Source organism: Anthonomus grandis, chromosome 1 (assembly GCF_022605725.1).
Source record: "Anthonomus grandis grandis chromosome 1, icAntGran1.3, whole genome shotgun sequence".
NCBI classification, from domain to species: domain Eukaryota; kingdom Metazoa; phylum Arthropoda; class Insecta; order Coleoptera; family Curculionidae; genus Anthonomus; species Anthonomus grandis.
In genome coordinates this window covers 29,320,381-29,333,245 of record NC_065546.1, presented here as the reverse complement: position 1 = coordinate 29,333,245, position 12,865 = coordinate 29,320,381, and the positions used below count along the sequence as shown (strand labels likewise).

Here is a 12,865-nt window from a genome sequence, read left to right as displayed (position 1 = left end):
TGCAACTTTTTTAATAAGATGTCATGATTAACACAATCAAAGGCTTTAGAAAAATCACAGAAAATTGTTGCTGTAGGGTGTTGGTTGTTTAAGCTAGAGTATACATTATTAAAAAGAGAAAACATAGCATCATTTGTGCATTTGTTATTTAAAAATCCAAATTGATGGGAAGTAAGTATTTTATATTTTAGCAAAAATGATTGAAGTTTTTTTAAACCAATCTTTCAATAATTTTTGAAAGTGTGGGAAGAAGAGCAATAGGGCGATAGTTGGAAGACTGATCTTTGTCTCCTCCTTTATGTAGTGGAATTATTATCGCCAACTTAAGGCAGTTAGGAAAAACACCTTTTTGAAAAGACTGATTAATTAGAGTAATAAGATGACATAATGTACATTCGGGCAGATTTGAAAACATTTTGAGAGTAATTCCATCAATTCCAGAAGAGCCTTTGTTTTTGATTTCCCTAATTGAACTGCAAAGCTCTGGTAACACTACGGGCGTAAAGAAGAAGCTGTGGAAATTCTCATTTGCAATGGGAAGATATGAAAGTGGATCATGGGAAGGAATTATGGTACTCATTAAATTATTTGCCACATTTACAAAATAATCATTAAGGTTTTCAGATGAAGTGGAGATAGTATTCGACAAAGAAGGCTTATTTCTCAAAGCATTAACAATCGACCATGTTTCCTTAGCCACATTTTTAGATTTAGCCAGTCTCCTATTATAGTAAATATCCTTGGCGGCTTTTAAAGTTCTCTGATAAATCTTTTTGTAAAGTCTTACGTACTCATGAAAAAAAGCGCTGTCTGAAAATTTCTTAAGATGAGATAATAAGCGCATGTTCTTAGCAGATGTACGCAAGCCTTGGGTAGACCAGGGATTATGTTGCTTCTTTTTAAGAGGTCTCAAAGGAAAGGACTTGTGAGAAAGACTAGATAGCGTTTTTGCGATAGTTGCGATGCTAGTAGACACTTTCAATGCTCTAGATCTAAGATTCAAAGAGTTCTTCAGAAATATGGATATCATCCTTACAAATTGATGCCAGTACAAAAATTAACAAATAATCATGAAATAAGAAGGCTAACATACTGTAATCAGATGTTAGATATAAAAAACGTAGATAACGATATCTTTAATAAAATCTTGTGGACGGATGAAGCTGTATTTACAGCAGCAGGGATGTATAATAGAAAAAATACTCACATGTGGGCACCAGCAAATCCTCACGCATACGTCGAAATAAAAAAACAGGACAGAATGTCATTAAATGTGTGGTGTGGTATCCTTAGAAACCAAATAATTGGACCCATTATATTTCAAGGATCTTTGACTGGAAATAGGTATTTGCGGTTTTAAGAAAATGAGATTGAAGCTTTATTAGAAGAAATACCTTTAAGAGAATATACCAATATTATATGGCATCAAGATGGCGCCCCGCCTCATAACTTTAGGCCAGTAAGGATTTTTTTAAATAATCGTTTTATTCAGTGGATTGGAACCCATGGTACCATTAACTGGCCACCAAACAGCCCTGATTTGACTCCTCTAGATAGTTTTTTATGGGGGTATCTTAAAAATGAAGTTTATAAGGAAAGAAGTGAAAATTTGGAGGAATTAAGGGAAAAAATTCAAAGAAGTATAAACTCCTTAAATGAAGAACACCCTGAATATATTTCAAATGCTCTGTTAAAACTGGACAAAGATTATGAAGAAACTGCGTTGAAAATAATGGCGGCCATATACAACATTTGTAAATATTTAAAGAAACAAGGCTCAAAGGTTTTTTTTTTCAAAAAACCAAATTTTTTTAAAAATGATGAATTAAATATTAACATCTTATATATTTTTGAAATTAGAAAAAAAATGTCTTTCATTTAAAGTAAAAATATACAAGAGGTTCCATTTAAAAAAAATTAACCTTGTGTTTTTTATTAACTTTGCGATACCCCTGTATTATATTTTATAACATTTCCTGGCGATTTAAGGTAAACTCTATAACTTTTATATCAAACTTTTTTTTCCACCTCGTATAGTAACCGAGCCAGGCTCTGTTTAAATATAAAAGACAACCCTGTACATTAATTAACTTCTGAAGATTTTCCTCTTAGAATACAGTTCGCGAACTAGCTATTAGATCAGAACTAATCCAAACTTCATCACCATCATTCTTTTTACCTATGAAGCAGGGTTTAATAAAAATAGTATTGTGAACTTACATAACTCGCTTGTATGGGTTGATAAAAATCCTCATGCCTCCGTTGCTTCTTATCATCAACATCAGTTCCAATCAATTAATATCTGGGCAGGAATCTTTGGCAATTTTTTATTAGGCCATTCGTATTACCGCTACACGATTGAATGGAGAACTTTATTTCGAGTTCCTTCAAAACAATCTTCTGGATTTAATAGAGCATTTGCCACTTGCGATCCGCCGAAACATGTATTTTATGCCTATACATTGCCTGGCCTCCTCGCTCTCCCGATCTAACGCCATTGGATTTTCACCTATGGGTCACCTTAAAACCTTGGTGTATTCAACTCCTGTCGATACTCGGGACGAACTTTTTCAGCGAATTAGGATTCATTGTGATGCGATAAGGAACAATTTAGGGTTGTTTTGTTGTACCCACGAGTATATCAGACGTCACGGACCCCAAGTTGAATCTTCTTATGAAGTTTTTAGTTAATTGTTTCGAATTATTAGCTTCTTTATTTATTACACTTATATCCTATGTCTATTTTATTTTATTATGCATCTTTACTTTTTATAAACATTGTTGAAAAGGTTATAGCTGAATGATTTAGATTTGTTTAATTTATTTTCTACATCCTCCGTTGAGTAGGCAATTTTGTTATTTTTGTTTATTTTTCCAAATCTCTCTTAAATCCACACCAGAAAAGACGAATATTTGATATTTAAAAAAAAAATTGTTACTTCATATTTCGGTTCCAGATATTATTTTGATTTAAATGAAGGTATTTGTTTTTATTAAGGTATTTTCGTTTCTAAGTGACTGGTGACTGCAAAGTCACCACAAGAAAGATAGAGATATAGAAGAAAGATAAAACTTTCTTTATTAGTTTGGACTCTAATTTAAAAGTGCCGAAGTATTAGATACATATTAAAAAATAAATGTTAGTAGTAGTAGTAGTAGTAAGGGTGGGGGAGCTAGAGCTCGACAAGTAGGCTTGAGCAGTCCCTTTTTGCCAACCCCAGAATCACCCACCTTTACGCCTCCACTCCCAATGCGCTTTTTTCACTGAGTCGGCCCGTCCTTTTAATAAAGGCTTGCACAATGTCTCAGTCCAGATCATTGTCTCTGTATCGCAATTCGGACAGAGTGGGCTTTTTCTTATGCCAAGAATGTGTAGATGCCTGTTTAGACTGTTGTGCCCGGTCAGGATTCCCACCAAGTCTTTGATACTTTGTCGGGTCTTTGTTAGCAGTCGCCTTGCTTTAGAGAAGACCGAGACAAGGTTCGGGGCCTACGAAGGGGTTAACGGAACCTTATCTTGCTAGTTCGTCGGCCCGCTCATTGCCCTCGACACCTTGGTGTCTTGGGACCCACTTTAGTCTCACTTCGATGTGTGCTGCAAGTCTTTCCAATGCGTCTCTGCACTCCTGGACTAGCGCTGAGCTGGCCCTGGGTCTCTGAATCGCCTTGAGGACAGCTTAACTATCAAAGTAGATGCAAATCCCCCCGTTACCTTCCAATGCCTCTCGTTTGTTTGTAACTCCCAAGTATTTGATCTGCTGCCTCAAAGTTAGGCGAGTCTAATACATAATAAAGTGTTCATGAATTATGAATTTACCCGGGACCATTACTAGTCCGTCGTCCGCGTATGCCTTTGCATAGAATCCTTCAAGTTCTAGCTTCCTGAGGAGACTGTCGATTACCAGGCACCAACGGTGTGGCAAAAGGCAACTGCCTTGCGGGCAGCCGCCTTTCACCCTGGTCTCGACACGACAGTCTCCCAGTGTAGCACTGATCTTCCGGTCTTCCAGCGCCGTTTTGACCCACCTGACAAGATGGGCCGGAGTGCCCCTGGTCAGGAGGGCTTGACAGATAGTATCTGTTTTTGCCTTATCAAATGCTCCTTCCACGTCAAAGAAAAAAGCAAGTGCTATTTCCTTGTTCTCTATGGCCTTTTCAGCTTTGCTCACTACCGAGTGAAGTGCCGTTTCCGTCGACTTCCCTTTCATGTAGGCATGGTGATTCCTATGTAGTGGCGATTCTATTAGAATCTCCTCTGTTATATATCTCTCTATAAGCCTTTCTATAGTCTTTAGTAGAAATAAAGTCAGGCTTATATTGCCCTAAAGGACTTTGGCTGACGGTAGTCTTTCTTGCCCGGTTTTGGAAAAAAGACCACATTTGCCGCCCTCCACGTTAGTGGAACATACCCCATTGCAATGCTGGCCTCAAAAACGCTCTTTAAGTAAGACAGTGTGATTTCGAGGCCTACCTGCAACAACATGGGTATGATTCCATCAGGTCCCGCAGCCTTATATGGACTAAACTCACCCACTGCCCAAGCTATGGCTTTGTTTGTTACTATGTTTTTGGCGAGGTTCCAGTCTGGCTCCGGATCTGGTTCCTCGCCTTAAGGTGCAGCGTTTCCTTCTCCAGGAAAGTGAGTTTTAAGAAGAAGCTCGATGGTCTCTTCTTTGTTTGAGGTCCATAGTTCACCTTTCTTCAGGCATCCTATCTTGGTTTTCCTGTCAGAGCCCAGTAGCTTCAGAAGACTGGCTGTGTCTGGGAGAGACTCCATCTCTCCACAGAACTTGCGCCAGCAGTCTCTTTTGCATCGTCGGACTGCGTTTTTGAATTTCCTTCTAGCTGTTAAGTATAAATCCCAGTTCTCTTGAGTTCCCCGCTTAAGAGCGCGGTGGTGCGACCTTCTTACGTCTTTTTTGAGACGGTCCAAAGTATCATTCCACTAGGGCAATCGTGAAAAAAGAACAACAAAACAAAACTGATGAATATACTGTTTAGCCGTACTACCTCTGTATCTAGTTTCTCTTTGGAGGATATGGCTCCACCTAGAGTACCCCTGGTCTGAACAAGACCCTCTTTAAATTTGGTCCAGTCGGTAGCCCTCGGGTTTCTCTTGAGGGGCTGTTCCTCCTTATCTGAACCGATTTCGAATCGGATCATTCTGTGGTCGAAAAAAAAATGTTTGTACAGTCCGTTACCAATAACGATAAAGTGTGAAGGAAAAGAAGTTAAGATTACTATAATCTAAATCAACTCACTCCTGACATTTTAACATTACTGCAAGGGTTTCGGAAAAGTCACAAGAATCCAAACAAAACGAATCACAGATAGGAATCAAAATGTCACCTACAAAAATCACCAAGTTATGGTTCCTTATAAATGTTGTCAAAATATTCCCGAGAAAATAAAGATTCCAGATCTGAAACCGATAAAGTTAAGTAATCTAGACATAGAAGACCTTATCATAGCATAGCACGAGCTAGACCAGTATTTAGAAGAACAAAAGAAAATGATGAGAAAACTATTTAATTTTTTTAATCATTCTAATTTTAGTCCTAATTAGTCTTTATGTCTTGACAAAGTGTCGTCGACGCAGGAGGCTGTTACCTAGCCTTTCCATGGCTCCAATAGATGATGATTTTCCGTCACCGTCGCCGTCTGAAGCTACGTCGAATCTTAGCAAAAAGAAGACCATTAATCCTTTCCGAAGAAGACAATGAAGCAAGTCTAATATTAAGGCTATCAATTTTATCATTTTATTTTCGCATTTTAATTTAATTTTAAGAAAAACCTAATACATGGTATTAACTTATTAGTAAAAAAGGAGCTGTTACATGCGATTCTATTGACCTTATGTAACAGATCATGATTCCACGGTGCCGCAATAGCAACAACCGCCGGAAGTTAATCAGTCCTTTTTCTAATATGGTGTGATATGCCAACTAAGCAATCTCGTTACTCTGCCCGTTTTATATTTAATATTTATTATAAACAGGTTTTTGGTACTCCCATGGGATCGACTATCTCTTGATGACACTTTACTAGCGGTTGCACAGGGACAAGCTGAGACAGTACTGAATGTCTTTAACAACTACAGTTCCATAATAGTCTCCCATTTCTAGACATATTAGTGACCCGGAACATGACAAAGTTCTGAAAACCAAATCATATAGAAATCCTTACTGCTCAAATAGATTCATCAGTTTTCACTCGTACCACTCAATGAAAACTAACATTAACCTGTTAAAAAAAAAAAAAAGCTTAAAGCGTGTGGACTTTCTTACCTTAAGAAACCTATACCTTTCAGAAACATATCATTAAAGCAACTAAGAGGCATTATAGTTGACAATTCCTTTCCTTCCTAATATTGATTAATGCATCCCTCCATAGCACTCTTCAGTGTGTGTTGTAATTCCATGGGATTTCCTGGTTACCCGTGTTACCTGATGACCCTCCTGGGGGCATGAACCAAAAGTTTTTGTCCACCACCTACCCCAGTTATGAAAACGTTGACGCAGTCTCACACAAGTTTCAGTCTTTGTCCTATATTGAAAACTTAACTAATAAACTAATTAAAATATTTAATAATACACATAGTAAAGAAGCAACATAAAATACTAATTCACCAATCTTAAAACACCTCTATATAAATCAGAAATTTCTAATATTGTATACAAAATACCATGCTTCAGCTGTGGAAAGTGTTACATAGGACAAGCTTCTAGAACTCTAAAAAGTACTATTACATCACACAAAAGTGACTGTCGCCACAATATACATATAGATCTCGATTAGCTGAGTATACCAGCAACACCAGTCACACAATAGGTTGGAATGAGCTGCGATTTAGGAGAAAAATTGTTCTTATCACAAAAGAATTTTCATAGAAATTATACGTATTTATATGGAAAGTAACACCATAAATAAACGTAGTGATACTCAAAATCTCAGTATTATCTATTGCAATGTTCTAAAAATATGACAGAACTTAGAAAGTACATTTCTAGATAGGCCAGCCGCAAATTAATAACTAAACACACAAATTTCTTTATAAATTTAAAATTTTCCCGTGTTTGTTCTTTCCTTAGAAATATTTAATAAGACCTTTAAATTATATTGAGAATTTATAATCAAAATAAGTTTTATATAGTCCCCAATGTTACCCTTCCAAGATATAAACTTTGACTTTTTCATTATATGATTTATGTTCTCTCCCGTGAGTCTGCGTCATTGCAGGTGGGATCAGACATGCAATGTTGTTTTGCTTTTCTCTCACCGTTATTGTTTTACAATTTACCATCTCTCTTATAAATATCTTTATGTTTGCCATACTGACAGCATCGTAGTACTTTTGACATCTGTCTTAAATGCTCGGGTTTTACCACGAACTTAATAAATATACCTGGACTGCCAATTCAATGAAAAGTAAATGACCACTACTAGGTGGCCGCTATTTTGCGTGATTGTGTCCTTTCGATGTTGGTCACTCTGACAAATTTTAGTTGTGCCAATTGTAGGGAAACAAAACAAAGTTTTTGAGAGGTTATGTTTACAAATGCAAAATAGAAAATTACATTTAGTTAAGAATTTAAGATAGTTGCGTTAGATCTGTGATTTTTCTTGTACTTCTTTATGAAGTTCGTTAAAATTTACGAAAGAAAGTAATCCTTGCCTAAAATGAGACAAAGTTTCAATTAACTTGGGATAGATGCATGCACTTAAAATATTTGTTTTATTATTTTGATAATCTTGAATCTTATAAATCTAAACTTAAACTTGAATCAATTCTAATACCATGAAAATGATGATCTTCATCTGAATTTTTGCTTGTATTTACTTAACAAGTTCAGTTAAAAACACTTTTATTTTCTTTCTATTTTTAATATTACCGACTTTTACTTTCTTTCTATGTACAGTGTTTCCACATTAATAGGTACAACCATCTATAAAAATCAAAATATACATGAGTTTATGAAGATTTGTAATTAGCAAGGGCTTATGTAGTAAAAATAAATAACTCTATAATTATATTATTCTATCATAAACAACACAGACAGACAATTCACAATAATTCGGGTTTTGAGAAACAGTAAACCAAATACGTTTAAGTAAGTATGGTGATCCACGTAGTAAATAAGGAGGAAGCTATATTGCCTGTTGCAGACGATATACCCAAGCGTCGTTTACAAATCGCCAAAAACTAGGCAATCCGCTATACTGACACGTCAAACGTCAGCCTCGTCAACTTCATTATCGTTATTTAATATATTTTTTGTTGGCAACACTGAAAATGTTCACAGTGACCAACATCAAAAGCACACAACCACTATAAAAATGGTGGCCACCAGGCAGTGGTCATTTTTGGGTATCGTCGCCATATGCATTAAGTTTGTTCCAACAACGATTCTGTGATAGTTTCGAAACCGTTTATGTTTCGTAATATTGTGCTTTGTAGGCATGCGCGGACTTGAAATAGTTTGGTGACGGTACAAATATATCAAAGGTTGGATCGCTTTGTGGATCGTATCGCTTTCCTTCGGGACTGTCAAACGTCTACAGATTTTTGTGTTTGTTTGGTGTGTAACATAACCCTACTTTTTTATTTACTATTCTTTACTTTTTTGATAAAAGAACAGAGGAAAAACCTTTTTGATTAGAATTTATCAACATTATTGCTATGGACATGGACAATCACAATCAAGTATTTGTTGGTAAGTGTATTCTTTTTACTGAGAATATACGCCGTTTGTTTGAGTATTGCATATTATAGCATTGGTAAATTAAAACCAAGACTTAATTGTATTGGGTTTTTTCTGGGGATTTATTCTATACTACCTATACATTTTTTGTCCCAAGGTTTTCAATATCTAAATATTTTATATACAAAACAAACCTGCTCTAACCATTCTCACATTGCACCTTCATTTTAGAATTGCAAGAATTCATACTAATTGATGAAGATAACAAAGAATGCTTGGAACAAAGACAGCCTTTAAGTTCAATACAATCATCAGACCCTAGGGTAGAACCTCAACCTCATACATCTGGTGTTAAACTTGCCAGTAAGAACTCCATGCCGGCACCAGAGTACAAATGGAATATCAATGATAGTAAAATACTCTTATTGATTTTTATAGTAAATATAAGAACAAAATTTGGACCTTTGAGATAAAAAACCAAAAAATGCTATGGGAGAAAATTGCATTGAAACTACAAAAATTAGGGATACAGGTTACACCTAATAATTGCTTGAATCGCTGGAGGGTCCTAGAAAGAAATTATAAGAAATTTGTCGATAACCAAAATAAAACAGGTTGGTAATAAAATGTTACAAATAAGTAGGTTAAATTATGCAATTTTGTTGATTTTCAGTTTTGAATGCACTTGTGGATACTGTGCTTATGTTATAGACTGTATATAAAACCAGACTATTCATACTACTTTTTTTTGGTAAAAATTATTTTGATGGAAGTAATTAAAAAATCTAGTTCTATTGTTTCCTTCTATTCTAATCTTTCTACATTCTGAGAGTGTGGCTTCTTTAATAGAGTCAACTTCTGCGGAGGAACCATCCATAGAGACTCCAGAAACAGCCCCAAAGGTGGCCCCAGTGAAGGTTACTCCAGGATCATCTTTCACACCAAGGAGGGTCCGACCCCCCCCCCTAAAAAAACTTACCACTATTGAAACGTTTCGGCAAGATAAGAAAGGTTATTTTGACGCAAAGCTTCAAATCGAAAAAGAGAAGCTACAAGAACTGAAACGGCGAAATGATTTGATTGCAGAAAGAAATGAAATTCTAAGAAATTTTAAATGTAACTGCCAGTTCAATTCAATTAGTAGTCCAGGTATATTTATTAAGTTCGTGGGTTTTACTGGTTTCGCCATTTTCATTATCCACTTAAGAGTGATTAGGAAAGCAATGTAGTAAATTTGGTTGTTTCTTCACGAACTTTAATTTAAAATGTGTTAGTCCCTTTAACGAAACCACTCCAATGTTAGTGTTAGTGCTAGTTTTAATCAATGTACCTAATGACTAAACAAGATGGGCCCAAAACTGTCCCCCGCGGTACTCCAATAGTGACTGCCATTTTTGATCTAACGGTCACGTCGTCAATATCCTCGAATTCCTCTAATATCTCTCTTATATAAAGTGTCCAACAAAGTGTCGAATGCTTTAACTAAGTATAAAAACACACAAAGCTGACTACAGAAATGTTAATTTTTTGAAACTACATCAATAATGTACCACTTAAATAAAAACGCGTTGGTTCTTAAAAAACCCATTTTTATTTATAAAAAAAAGTGTCTACCTTAAGCTTTTCTTAGATTTTTAGTAACTAGAGCAATGATGTCTTAAAATCCCATTCTCCATCCCTTTTAAAAATTATTAAGTCTAGCTACTGTACAGTCTCATCAAATGCCAAAAAAAAATCAGCTTCAGCTTCTCTTAGCAATAAATCTAATTGATCCAAGCCTAATCGAAGTGCCATTTCCACAAAAGGCAAATGGGAGCAAAAAACGCCAAAAAGCTTCTTCGTGCTTTCCGAGAGCTTAAACGAAGCATCCTGTGCTGCCTATTCAAATTAGAAGTCACGTGCGCCATCTGTAAAGGTAATTTTTCACTTAAGTGATTCGGTATATTCTGATTTCGGGACCGTCTACGTGTCAACGGGATCAAAGGCGGCATAGGGCACGCAGCCGACTTGGATTTTGCCGAAGTAATGAATCAAACATGTCGTTTGTGTATTCCTAACATCGGCTTCTTCTGCTTCTTCTTTGATTGTTCTCTAAGTTTAAATTAAAACGGCATAAGGGTGTTTAGTTTTTAAATTTATTTGTTATTTAATTAAAGAAGAGCCTGAGGCGATTTTTGTACTAAATATAGTATAAAAATATAAAATGTTTTCTCGTTTTTTGCAGCCTAAAGTCATTTAGGTAGTTGTGTTCGACCTACGCCTACGTTCAGTTTATTGTTGTATACACCTATAACAGGGACATGTTTTTGGTAGTTCGTCTTGTTTGAGTTTATTTAGGTTACTTTATTGCAAATCCTGGTAGTTTGTCTACATTTTCAATAACTCCTAAGTATTTGTAGCTACAGTAATAGTGAAAAATTTGATTTTGTTTAATGTATTGTTATTAACCTGCAGAGATCTTTTCCTTATACAGGGTGTCCCAGTTTATGTGGGAAATCTCTCGGATCCAGGTAGAAGAACGAAAAATAATACCGAACGTTCCTATAAAAAAAAAATTCCTTCAGGCCTTCTTTACGAAGATACAGCCTCCTAAAGGACGCTGCTGGAAATTGGTTTTTCATAAATTACTTTTAAACTACCCGGTAGAATTTAATAAAAATTTTAGGTGATGAACGCTATTACGGACCTCTTAAAATGACATCCTTAAAATACATTTACCTTGTTTACTTTACCAAGGGCGGACTAGGTTGTACACTTTAATGCATATATTTTTAACACCCTCAGTTAAAGTCTAAAAAAAATAAATTTGGATACCTTGAACCCTAGGCTAAAAAAAGGTACTCTTGTTCATTATCGATAAAATGAACCGTTTTGGAGAAAAAAAAAAATAAACGAGCCCATGTTTTTTTTTTATTTTTTTTTAAATGAGATAAGTACGCTAGTTATTCAAAGACCAGAAAATTTCGATGTAAGTCATTTAATTTAAAAAAAATACATGTTCCTAAAAATACAGTGGTGTCCTAAAAAATAATTTTACAAAATATTTCTTATTTATTATACGTTTATTTCTTTTTTGTTATTCTTAAGATAAAAAGTAAACATAAAAAAAATAAACTAAAAAAATAATGTAAACCAACTGTATAAATACCTGACTTATTTATCGGAATTTTTGCATTTTTGAACGCATTATTGTTACAAACGTTGCTATACTCCAAATTTAGCAAATACCTATCATTTAAACCTAATCTTTGTCAACATATTCATCCTTTATTTGATAATATTTTTTTAATTTTTGTATTTTTTTGGTAACTTTTAATTTAAATTACGTCAAAATATGGAGCTTACTTTTATTGAGTATGCAGATATGCATCTTATGTATGGTCTGGCGTCTTGCAATGCATTGGAAGCAAAAAGATTGTACGAAGAAAGATTTCCCAATCGCATTATTCCGGATCAGAAAATATTTCAACGTGTTGATCAACGTCTAAGGGAAACTGGTAGGTTTGTGTTTTTCACTTAATGAGGTAATACTATTAAATTTCCCTAATGCAATTTTAGGATGTTTTGAAAAAAAAAAGAATAATGGCGGTCGGAGGAGAACAGCACGTACAGTGCAATTGGAAGAAAATGTTTTAGACGCTGTAGCTGACACTCGTAGCTGACTACAACGAGTACTCGAAAATTAGCCGCTCAGCTTCATTCGTCCAAAACAATTGTACACTGTGTCCCATTTTGGATGAGACTGCAGGGTATCTCTGTCATTTTTTAAGATAGAGCTTTGCGGTTTTCGCGACCCTGTATCACTTTTTTGTAAAACTTTTAAAGCACAAATATTAGAATAAAAATGAAAACTGCTTATAATAGATATTTTTATACATAAAAGTCAGTGGCGTATTTAATTTTTTTTTCTAATGCACTGTTTTTAAGATTGGGCACAAACTTGGTATTTTTTAAATGGAACACCCTGTATATTTTAACGTCAAATTTTTGCATTTTTTTTCTGAATATATTGATGTATCACAACCTATTCTTTAGTAAACTTTAGCTTCAAAAATCAGAAAAATCCATATTTATTTTTGTTTTTAATAGTAGGCCATGAATTCTTACACACATGCATTTAATTATTACTTTTTTAAAACGCCATGTGATTTAAACCTGTTTAT

At 35.0% G+C, this 12,865-nt stretch overlaps 1 long non-coding RNA gene across 1 annotated transcript; it reads left to right on the top strand.

Moving 5' to 3' along the window:
• The first annotated feature begins 8,494 nt into the window (after positions 1-8,494).
• LOC126742472 (uncharacterized) lies at positions 8,495-9,263 on the top strand. The gene is made up of 3 exons (XR_007662580.1): positions 8,495-8,714; positions 8,934-9,090; positions 9,141-9,263. It is a non-coding gene; the product is annotated as an uncharacterized LOC126742472 (long non-coding RNA).
• The last annotated feature ends 3,602 nt before the right edge of the window (positions 9,264-12,865 follow it).